We start from the raw sequence: 10,352 nt of genomic DNA, 5'->3' as shown, positions 1-10,352 counted from the left end.
GAGTTAAGAGGCTCGTGGGAGCAACTATACTGATTTGTATAAGTGGTGGGGCTGGTGGGGGCCATGATACTGATTAGATGGCTGGTGAGGGCCATAATATGAAATAGTGAGGTTGGTGGGTGCCATAATACTGAGTGATGTGGCTGGTGATGGGCATAATACTGAATTGGGGGCTGTGGGAGACATAATACTGTGTGAGAGGCTATGGGAGACTGTGAATGCTCCTATATTGAGTTGCCGACTGTGAATGCCCCTAAACTGAGTGGGGTCCTCATACTGAGTGGTGTGCCGTGGGAGTCCTTATTCTGTGTGGGGATCCTCATTCTATGTTGTGGTCAAAATTATGTGTGAGGGGCCACTCATATTAAGTGGGACATGTATTTATGTACGGTAATTAGCTAAGGACATTTTACCACTACTTTAGTCTAATATTATGTGCACTATCCATTACATCTGTATATATTCTCTCCTGCCAAATATATCTGCTCACTTCTCATTATTCGTCACAGGGATCTGATTTATAAACCCTTCACTTGTCATATTTCCTTTTTTTCTATAGGTGGAAACTGTCAGACCCTTCTAAACACCAGGGGTCATTTATCTGTCCCCTTGACCCGCTTGTACTTTGCAGAAGTGGTTGTTGCAGTGGAATACTTGCACAGCTGTGGTGTGGTGCACAGAGACCTGAAACCGGAGAAGTAAGTGCCCCTGTAGTATAATAAGGAGGGAGAGTTATTATTTATTATCATATAGTCTGTAAGGCTAAAATCATCTTTTTTTTCGCAGCCTCCTGATAACATCTGCTGGACACATTAAAGTTACCGATTTTGGGCTTTCAAAAGTTGGTGTCATGATACCAAAAACCAACATCTACAAGCAATTAACAGAGGACATCACCAGAGAGTTCCGGGACCATGAGGTCAGCATCACTTACAGAAACCCAGCTTGTTCTTTACAAATCTCATCACACTATTGCTTCTTCTCTACGTTCTTCATTCCTAGAGAACTTTTCCACTGATATTTTATCTTCTGTCATTGTGTTTTTATGGTGAGAACTTGTCATATTAATGGTATCATCAATCTCATCTCTTTCTTCTATTGGTTTCCAGGTCTGTGGCACCCCATATTATGTAGCCCCAGAGGTCATCCTGAAAAAAGGCTATGGGAGACCTGTTGACTGGTGGTCAATGGGGATCATACTACATCAATTTCTTGTGGGATTGGTTCCATTTTATGGAAATTCCCCAACTGAGATTTATGAAAATGTTGTCACAGGTAAGTAGAATAATCCGATTATAGCTTTGATTGGTTACATTTTTTTACTTATTTCCTTTGCTTTATCGTACAGTCCAATAAAGAGGTTTCATTTTCTGTCTTTTTCTATATAACAGGAGGTGTAATTTGGGATTGTAATCCCGTTCCTCCCTTTGTTGCTCAGAACCTCATCACTAAACTGTTCAGAAAAATTCCTGCACAAAGACTTGGGACAGGTAACAGTTTACTTATTACACCAAGGACATATCGCTCAAGTCCATGAGACTCAGCACTTCTCTATCAGCTCATCCATTTTTAGTTTGCCATAATATGACTTTCAGTATATTTCCTGCATGTTTGCTCAGTTATGTCATTAGTTCAGATTAAGTTAAACAGTTCAGATATGGAGCAGTCTCTGACAATATCCGCAATACTTTTGTTTTGTCTTCTACAGCAGGAGCATTTCAGATCAAAGGTCATCCATTCCTGAGTGATGTAGACTTTGACAACCTTTTAAGTCAGAAGCCTGAGTACGTTCCTCAGCTTTTGTCAGACGTGGACACAAGCTCCCCTATCAGTAAGTAGAAGGAGACGTCATCTAGACAAAGCAGCTATTTGTCTCGTCTACCATAATTTGAGACAATTGGCTCCCATTAATATTATGGATAAATGGTGACTGTGCTAAACTAACAATCTCTAATAATACTTCATTACTTATCTCTGGTAGATCACTCTGATATAAACAAACATCTCGTCTCAGAGGATGAGGAGGACAATGAGAGCTTTAACTTCCAGAATTTTACATCTTCTTCTGAAAAGCTTTCTAAAGTAAGTATGAGAACAATAAATCTAAAATATGTAAAAAAAAGACCTCTAAAAGTAAAAAAAAAGTATTTAATATCTTCTTGTTGTCCGCATTTAGCTCTGTACCACCGCTACCAGGAGGATGAACAATGAGGATCCCAAGTCCCCTCCAGAGTGTACCCCGGCATCCAGCACAAGCATCTCAGAAATGTGAGTAGATTCTAGGGTCATTACTGGGAGCTCCATACTGACATATATGCACAAACCCAAATATAGGACATAAACACCATAACAACAAATACAGCATGCATCGCCCGTGATTAGCAGTCATTGTGCTTTTGGCTTCAGAAACCTCTGGTGGTGACAGCCCATAATTGCAGCTAGTCATGCACTTTTAGTGCTGCCCACACTGTAGGAGAGATGTAGTACTACATGCCAGCCATTCTTGGTAGTGGTTTTTCGCTCTGCTTTATAGAAGGTAGTTTTGAGTAGGAAACCTTCCCTACCATAACTGTTATATATCCTAATAGGCCTTATTGTTGATGTTAATCTAGTGAGACAACCCCTTCTATACCGAATTTACTTGTAATTTACACGTTTATCTTCTTCCAAACAGGCAGAAAGAATCTTTTCCTGTGTCTATTAGAGATGATGCTATTACCAGCTTGCCACCCTCGTCCCCATTGTCAGGTATGTACATGTCTACAGCACAAAAAATGAGAATGTTGATGTCAAGGCTCAAATATTTTCATATGGTATTTTTGTTAGTGGTCTTCTATGTTATACATGTTTCATGGATTCCAATTATGTTGCCCATAGGCCCATACTGTATCTCCATTTGCCTAATTTTGTAAAGCTTTTCCAGATTACCAGATGTATAGGGGACAGGAGTAGAACAATTCTACTATATGCAGGAAAGATACAAAGCAGATCCTATAAGAATATATTGTTAATGAGGCCTTTTTTCTACTTTCTGATTAGAAATTCCAGCTGACGTGGAAAGAAAATCTTCAATATATCTGAGTATAGAGCAAGAAATCTCAGAAAATGAAGAAAAGGGGGAAAAGAGACGAGGTAAGTGTGAGAGTCAGCTCCATGTTGTGTGATGTCATTCAGTGAGAATAATTCATGTGGAGCAGTTGTTATTAGGGATGGGCAGACCCGTGGATGTTCGGGTCCATCAGGCTCAAGAATGTTACCCTAACGTGATCCCGAACCCGAACGGGATGTGGTGAATATTCATGGGACTTTAATAGCGGGCACACAGACAGCTGAGCGCAGCAGGAGCCGCGCTGCGGCTACCACGTGCAAACTATTAGGGAAAATGAGTGGTCACTGCTCCCCACGCATGCAGTGAATATTCCAGCACAGAGGGGAACACAGCGCTGGAGGAGAGAGGAGGTGAGTATGATTGTTTATTTTTTTTATGAGCAGCGTGACAGAGATCAGGGGGTGCCAAGCATACCAGGATGAGGGGGCCATACATACAGGGATGAAGGGGGCCATGCATATAAGTGATGAGGGGGGCGATGCATACAAGGATGAGGGGGGCTATACATACAGGGATGAGGCATGAGGGGGGCCATACATACAGGGATGAAGGGGGCCATACATACTTGGATGAGGGGGTCCATACATACAGGGATGAAGGATGAGGGGGGCCATACATACAGGGATGAAGAGTGCCATACATACCAGGAAGAGGAATGAAGGTACCATACATACCAGGAAGAGGGATGAAGGTGCCATACATACCAGGATTGGTGTGCGGGGGCGCCATACATAACAGGATGAAGAGTGCCATACATACCAGGAAGAGGGATGAGGGGGCCATGCATACCAGGATGGGGGATTGGGGTGCCATGCATACCAGGGTGGTGGATTGGGGTGCCATTGCATATCAGGATGGAGATGAGGGCCACATATAACAGGAAGGAGGGGGCCATATATACCAGGATGGGGGATATTAACGGAAGTGGGGTACATTACCCCTATAACAGTGTCAGCAGCAGACCCCCTCCAGCTTAACAGGGCATCATGACAACATTTTTTGCTTAAATTTTTTTTCTATTTTGCTCCTCTAAAACCTAGGTGCGTCTTATAGTCCGAAAAATATGGTATTCACCAGCCGGTGCCTGTGCATAGTTAGAAATTTGTCAGTGAGATATATAATTTAGTGCAGTGTGTGTGTGTGTAGCTTACTGTACATGTATTTAGATAATAATTAAAAAAATAAAATAAAAAAATGCCCAGATGAGGGAAAGCAGACAGCTCGGGACTGGTGTTATTATTCTGGGAAGAGGCCAATGTCCATGAAGCTTCCCAGGCTATTAATATCAGCTCACGGCTGTCTGCATAGCCTTTACTGATTATTAAAAGGGGGTGCACCCCCAAAAATGACGTGGGGTCCCCTTTATACTGCGCCGGCCAATCACAGGCATACCAATACTTGGCATGGCTGTGATGGGGCCTGAAGTGCCCACACCAGAAAAGTTTGTTGATTGGCTGTGCTGCATCCTTTCAACAAGCTTTGTTCGGACTGCTGAACCCAAACAGTAACACAGACTTCCGGGAGACACTAGATGTCCAGTACGGACCATCACATATATGATGGCTAACAATGATCCCTGACCTCTTTATGAATAAGATTCCTCTGTCGTTCAGCCACAGTGACCACACAGTAGTATCAAGTAATAAGTCGTCCCTTTACTTACATTATAGACACAAAGCAGATCCTATAAGAATATATTGTTAATGAGGGCTTTTATTTACTTTCTGATTAGAAATTCCAGCTGACGTGGAAAGAAAATCTTCAATATATCTGAGTATAGAGCAAGAAATCTCAGAAAATGAAGAAAAGAGGGAAAAGAGACGAGGTAAGCGAGAGAGTCAGCTCCATGTTGTGTGATGTCATTCAGTGAGAATAATTCATGTGGAGCAGTTGTTATTAGGGATGGGCAGACCCGTGGATGTTCGGGGAACACAGCGCTGGAGGAGAGAGGAGGTGAGTTTGATTGTTTATTTTTTTTATGAGCAGCGTGACAGGGATCAGGGGGTGCCAAGCATACCAGGATGAGGGGGCCATACATACAGGGATGATGGGGCCATGCATATAAGGATGAGGGGGGCGATGCATACAAGGATGAGGGGGGCTATACATACAGGGATGAGGCATGAGGGGGGCCATACATACAGGGATGTGGCATGAGGGGGGCCATACATACAGGGATGAAGGGGGCCATACATACCGGGATGAGGGGGTCCATACATACAGGGATGAAGGATGAGGGGGGCCATACATACAGGGATGAATAGTGCCATACATAGTATACATACCAGGAAGAGGAATGAAGGTACCATACATACCAGGAAGAGGGATGAAGGTACCATACATACCAGGATGGGTGTGCGGGGGTGCCATACATAACAGGATGAAGGGTGCCATACATACCAGGAAGAGGGATGAGGGAGCCATGCATACCAGGATGGGGGATTGGGGTGCCATGCATACCAGGATGGTGGATTGGGGTGCCATTGCATATCAGGATGGGGATGAGGGCCACATATAACAGGAAGGAGGGGGCCATATATACCAGGATGGGGTATATTAACGGAAGTGGGGTACATTACACAGTGTCAGCAGCAGACCCCCTCCCCCTTAACAGGGCAGCATGACAACATTTTTTGCTTACATTTTTTTTCTATTTTGCTCTTCTAAACCTAGGTGCGTCTTATAGTCCGAAAAATACGGTATTCACCAGCCGGTGCCTGTGCATAGTTAGAAATTTGTCAGTGAGATATATAATTTAGTGCAGTGTGTGTGTAGCTTACTGTACATGTATTTAGATAATAATTAAAAAAATAAAATAAAAAAATGCCCAGATGAGGGAAAGCAGACAGCTCGGGTCTGGTGTTATTATTCTGGGAAGAGGCCAATGTCCATGAAGCTTCCCAGGCTATTAATATCAGCTCACGGCTGTCTGCATAGCCTTCACTGATTATTAAAGGGAGGTGCACCCCCAAAAATGACATGGGGTCCCCTTTATACTGCGCCGGCCAATCACAGGCATACCAATACTTGGCATGGCTGTGATGGGGCCTGAAGTGCCCACACCAGAAAAGTTTGTTGATTGGCTGTGCTGCATCCTTTCAACAAGCTTTGTTCGGACTGCTGAACCAAAACAGTAACACAGACTTCCGGGAGACACTAGATGTCCAGTACGGACCATCACATATATGATGGCTAACAATGATCCCTGACCTCTTTATGAATAAGATTCCTCTGTCGTTCAGCCACAGTGACCGCACAGTAGTATCAAGTAATAAGTCGTCCCTTTACTTACATTATAGACACAAAGCAGATCTTATAAGAATATATTGTTACTGTTTTTTTTTTTCTACTTTCTGATCAGAAATTCCAGCTCTCGAGAAAAGAAAATCTTCGCTGTATTTGCTTAGAGAGCAACAAAACTCAGAAAATAAAGAAAAGAGGCAAAAGAGACGAGGTAAGTGTGAGAATCAGCTCCTTTACTTACATTATAAATACAAAGCAGATCCTATAAGAATATATTGTTACTGAGGGTTTTTTTTACTTTCTGATCAGAATTTCCAGCTCAGAAAGAAAGGAAATCTGAAAAAAATCTGAGTACACAGGAACAAAACTCAGAAAATGAAGAAAAGAGAGGAAGGAGACGAGGTAAGTGTGAGAATCAGCTCTATGTTGTGTGATGTCAGTGAGAATAATTCATGTGGAGCAGATGTCATCTGTCAGTGATGGGATTGTCGCATGTATGATGGCTAACAATGATCCCTGACCTCTGTATGATAAGATTCCTCTGCCGTTTGGCCGCAGTGTCCACGCAGTGGTATCATGTAATACGGAGTCCCATTACTTACATTATATTTATTTCTCTGCTCATAGGTTCCCTCCTCCGCCGGATCTTATCATCCTGCCGGCGTGGATTGTCCAGGGCTGCTCGGATATGTGCATGTTGTCACTGTTCCCCCAGCATCATCTAAAAGACTGAAAACCTCCGCATCTAGCGCCCAGAAATGCAGCAGATCCCCCATCACTGCTGAACCTGTATAGAAGGACCTTCACCAGCTTCCTGTGGCCTTCTCACTGGAACATCTTTACCCGGATATGTTTTGCCTCTATCATCAGGCTCCGCGGTATTCATACTACTCGCCTGACTTGGCTTTTACTGATCACCTGGTATCTGACCCCAGCTGTGTTCATGACTATGATTTCATCTATTAATAATATTCATGGTTTTGTTCATGTCTTAACCTTCTATCCTATTATTAATAATAAAAAAATTAAAATAAAAGCTGTTACTGTTGCTCTGATTTTTTTTCATCTTGAGTTCACAACTAATTGTAACTCACTAATTGTGCTTCTTAACACTAACTGCATTTGTCATTATTCTGAATGCAGCAGCCAGGCTCATATTTCTGTCCAGCAGCTACACCGGCGCCTCCACAGTACCAGTCATTGCACTCTCCCACAAAGCTCTCCACAGTGCTGCACTGTTCTACAACTCCTCCCATATGTCAGTCTACTACCATATCTACACTCCAATGAGCCAAGACTAATATCCTCCATAATCAGGACCTCCCACTCTCACGTCCATGACTTTTTCTGTGCTGCACCAGTTCTCAGGAGTGCATCAGGTTCATTCCTACTGTCTATGGATTTAAGTGTTCACTAAAAACAGATAATTTTTAGCAAGACTATCAAGTCATGTCACTAATCTAAGTTTTGCCCCCAGCACTTAATATCTGTACATATGTACAGATATTGGCTGGTGACCTGTTCATTTAGTCCAGGGCCGGCTCCAGGTTTTTCTGGGCCCCGGGCGAAAGAGTCTCAGTGGGCCCCTTTAACACATACCACGATTCATGATGCAGAGACACGGCGGAGAAATATATATATATATATATATATTAGTACAATGCAAAGATTTCACTTCTTACATTACATGAGTGATATCTATTATAAATTCCACAATAGCTCAGAAACCGGTGAATCGCTCCACACAGAATAGTGGCCCCCATATAAGGCTCCATACGGAATACTGGCCCCCATATAAGGCCCCATACAGAATACTGGCCCCCATATAAGGCCCCATACGGAATACTGACCCCCATATAAGGCTCCATGCGGAATACTGACCCCCATATAAGGCTCCATGCGGAATACTGACCCCCATATAAGGCTCCAGGCGGAATACTGGCCCCCATATAAGGCTCCATGCGGAATACTGACCCCCATATAAGGCTCCATGCGGAATACTGACCCCCATATAAGGCCCCATACGGAATACTGGCCCCCATATAAGGCTCCATGCGGAATACTGACCCCCATATAAGGCTCCATGCGGAATACTGACCCCCATATAAGGCTCCATGCGGAATACTGGCCCCCATATAAGGCTCCATGTGGAATACTGACCCCCATATAAGGCTCCATGCGGAATACTGACCCCCATATAAGGCTCCATGCGGAATACTGGCCCCCATATAAGGCTCCATGCGGAATACTGACCCCCATATAAGGCTCCATGCGGAATACTGGCCCCCATATAAGGCTCCATGCGGAATACTGGCTTCCATATAAGGCTCCATACGGAATACTGGCCCCCATATAAGGCTCCATACAGAATACTGGCCTCCATATAACGTTCCATACAGGATACTGGTCCCCTTATAAAGCTCCATACAGGATACTGGCCCCCATATAACGCTCCATACAGGATACTGGTCCCCTTATAAAACTCCATACAGGATACTGGCCCCCATATAACGCTCCATACAGGATACCGGTCCCCTTATAACGCTCCATACAGGATACTGGCCCCCATATAATGCTGCATGCAGGCTGTTACCCCCCACATAATGCCCCATACAGGTTGCCCCCCCTTATAATGCTCCATGCAGGCTGTTCCCCCCCACATAATGCCCCATACAGCCCCCCCCTTTTAATGCTCCATGCAGGCTGTTACCCCCCCACATAATGCCCCATACAGGCTGCCCCCCCCTTTATAATGCCCCATGCAGGCTGTTCCCCACCTTATAATGCCCCATACAGGCTGTCACCCCTCCTCTTTATAATGCCCCATGCAGGATGTCCCCCCCCTCTTTATAATGCCCCATGCAGGCTGTTCCCCACCTTATAATGCCCCATGCAGGCTGTCACCACTCCTCTTTATAATGCCCCATGCAGGAATCCCCCCCCCCTCTTTATAATGCCCCATGCAGGCTGTCACCCCTCCTCTTTATAATGCCCCATGCAGGAATCCCCCCCCCCTCTTTATAATGCCCCATGCCTCCATACATAAAAAAAAAAATCAAATACTCACCTCCCTTCTCACCTGCTGCCGCTGCTCGGGTCCGGACTCCAGCGTTGTCGGCGTCTTCCCGCTCAGCGCTCCCTGTGACGGCTCAGGGGAGGGCGCGGTGTAAAGGTGTCACTGCGCCCTCTGACCTGAGACGTCACAGGGAGCGCAGAGCAGGAAGACAGCGGATCTGCGGCGGCACGGGGAGAGGTAAGTATCCAGCTGCCGGGGCCCTGAGCAAGCGGCGGAGAAGGGCGGGCGCTGACACCGCTCTCCTCCGCCCATAGCCCAGCGGGGTGCGTGACCGCCAGTGGGCCCCTCTGCCTGCTCAGGGCCCCGGCATTTGCCCGGGTGCGCCGGGTGCTGACGCCGGCCCTGATTTAGTCTTAACTCCTCGAAGATAGGTGCTCCCTAAAACCACATCTGTTTAGGGCGGCCTATCACGCTCCTTAATCAAAGTCCTTTTATATATTTATAGCCCATTCATTATTTCTCCAAACATAAGTCACTCCACCGCACCCAAAACCCCTACAAATCCTGGCTGGTGACAGCTCCTGCAGCCTTTATCTCTCCCTCATCCCCTCAAGATGGCGGACCATCATTGTAAATAAGCCCCTGTACTTTGTGTCCCCCCACCTCATTATAGATTGTAAGCTCTTACCAGCAGGGTCCTCATTAGTTTTGCTTTAATTATTGTATTATCTTTAGCTATGTTACTTATGACTGTTGTATATGGACCTGAATTGTAAAGCGCTGAGGAATATGTTGGCGCTATATGAATAAAGATTATTATTATTATTATTAAAGCAAAACAACAACATGTTTCATACCGCCAAATCTTCCTTAACTCCTTAGTGACCAAGCCAATTTTGACCTTAATGACCTGCCCAAATTTTTGAAGTTTGACCAATGTCAATTTATGTGGTAATAACTCTTTAACGCTTCAACGGATCCCAC

General features: G+C 44.8%; 1 long non-coding RNA gene across 1 annotated transcript; it reads left to right on the top strand.

The window, feature by feature from the left end:
* The first annotated feature begins 2,681 nt into the window (after nt 1-2,681).
* LOC141242296 (uncharacterized) lies at nt 2,682-4,929 on the top strand. The gene is made up of 3 exons (XR_012306901.1): nt 2,682-2,748; nt 3,040-3,132; nt 4,842-4,929. It is a non-coding gene; the product is annotated as an uncharacterized lncRNA (long non-coding RNA).
* Nucleotides 4,930-10,352: the final 5,423 nt, after the last annotated feature.

The sequence above is a fragment of the Phyllobates terribilis genome, unplaced genomic scaffold (assembly GCF_046119375.1).
Source record: "Phyllobates terribilis strain yellow unplaced genomic scaffold, ASM4611937v1 Scaffold_1036__1_contigs__length_458957, whole genome shotgun sequence".
NCBI lineage: Eukaryota > Metazoa > Chordata > Amphibia > Anura > Dendrobatidae > Phyllobates > Phyllobates terribilis.
Note: the sequence above shows the minus strand (reverse complement) of the source record. Positions and strands in the feature narration are given on the sequence as shown.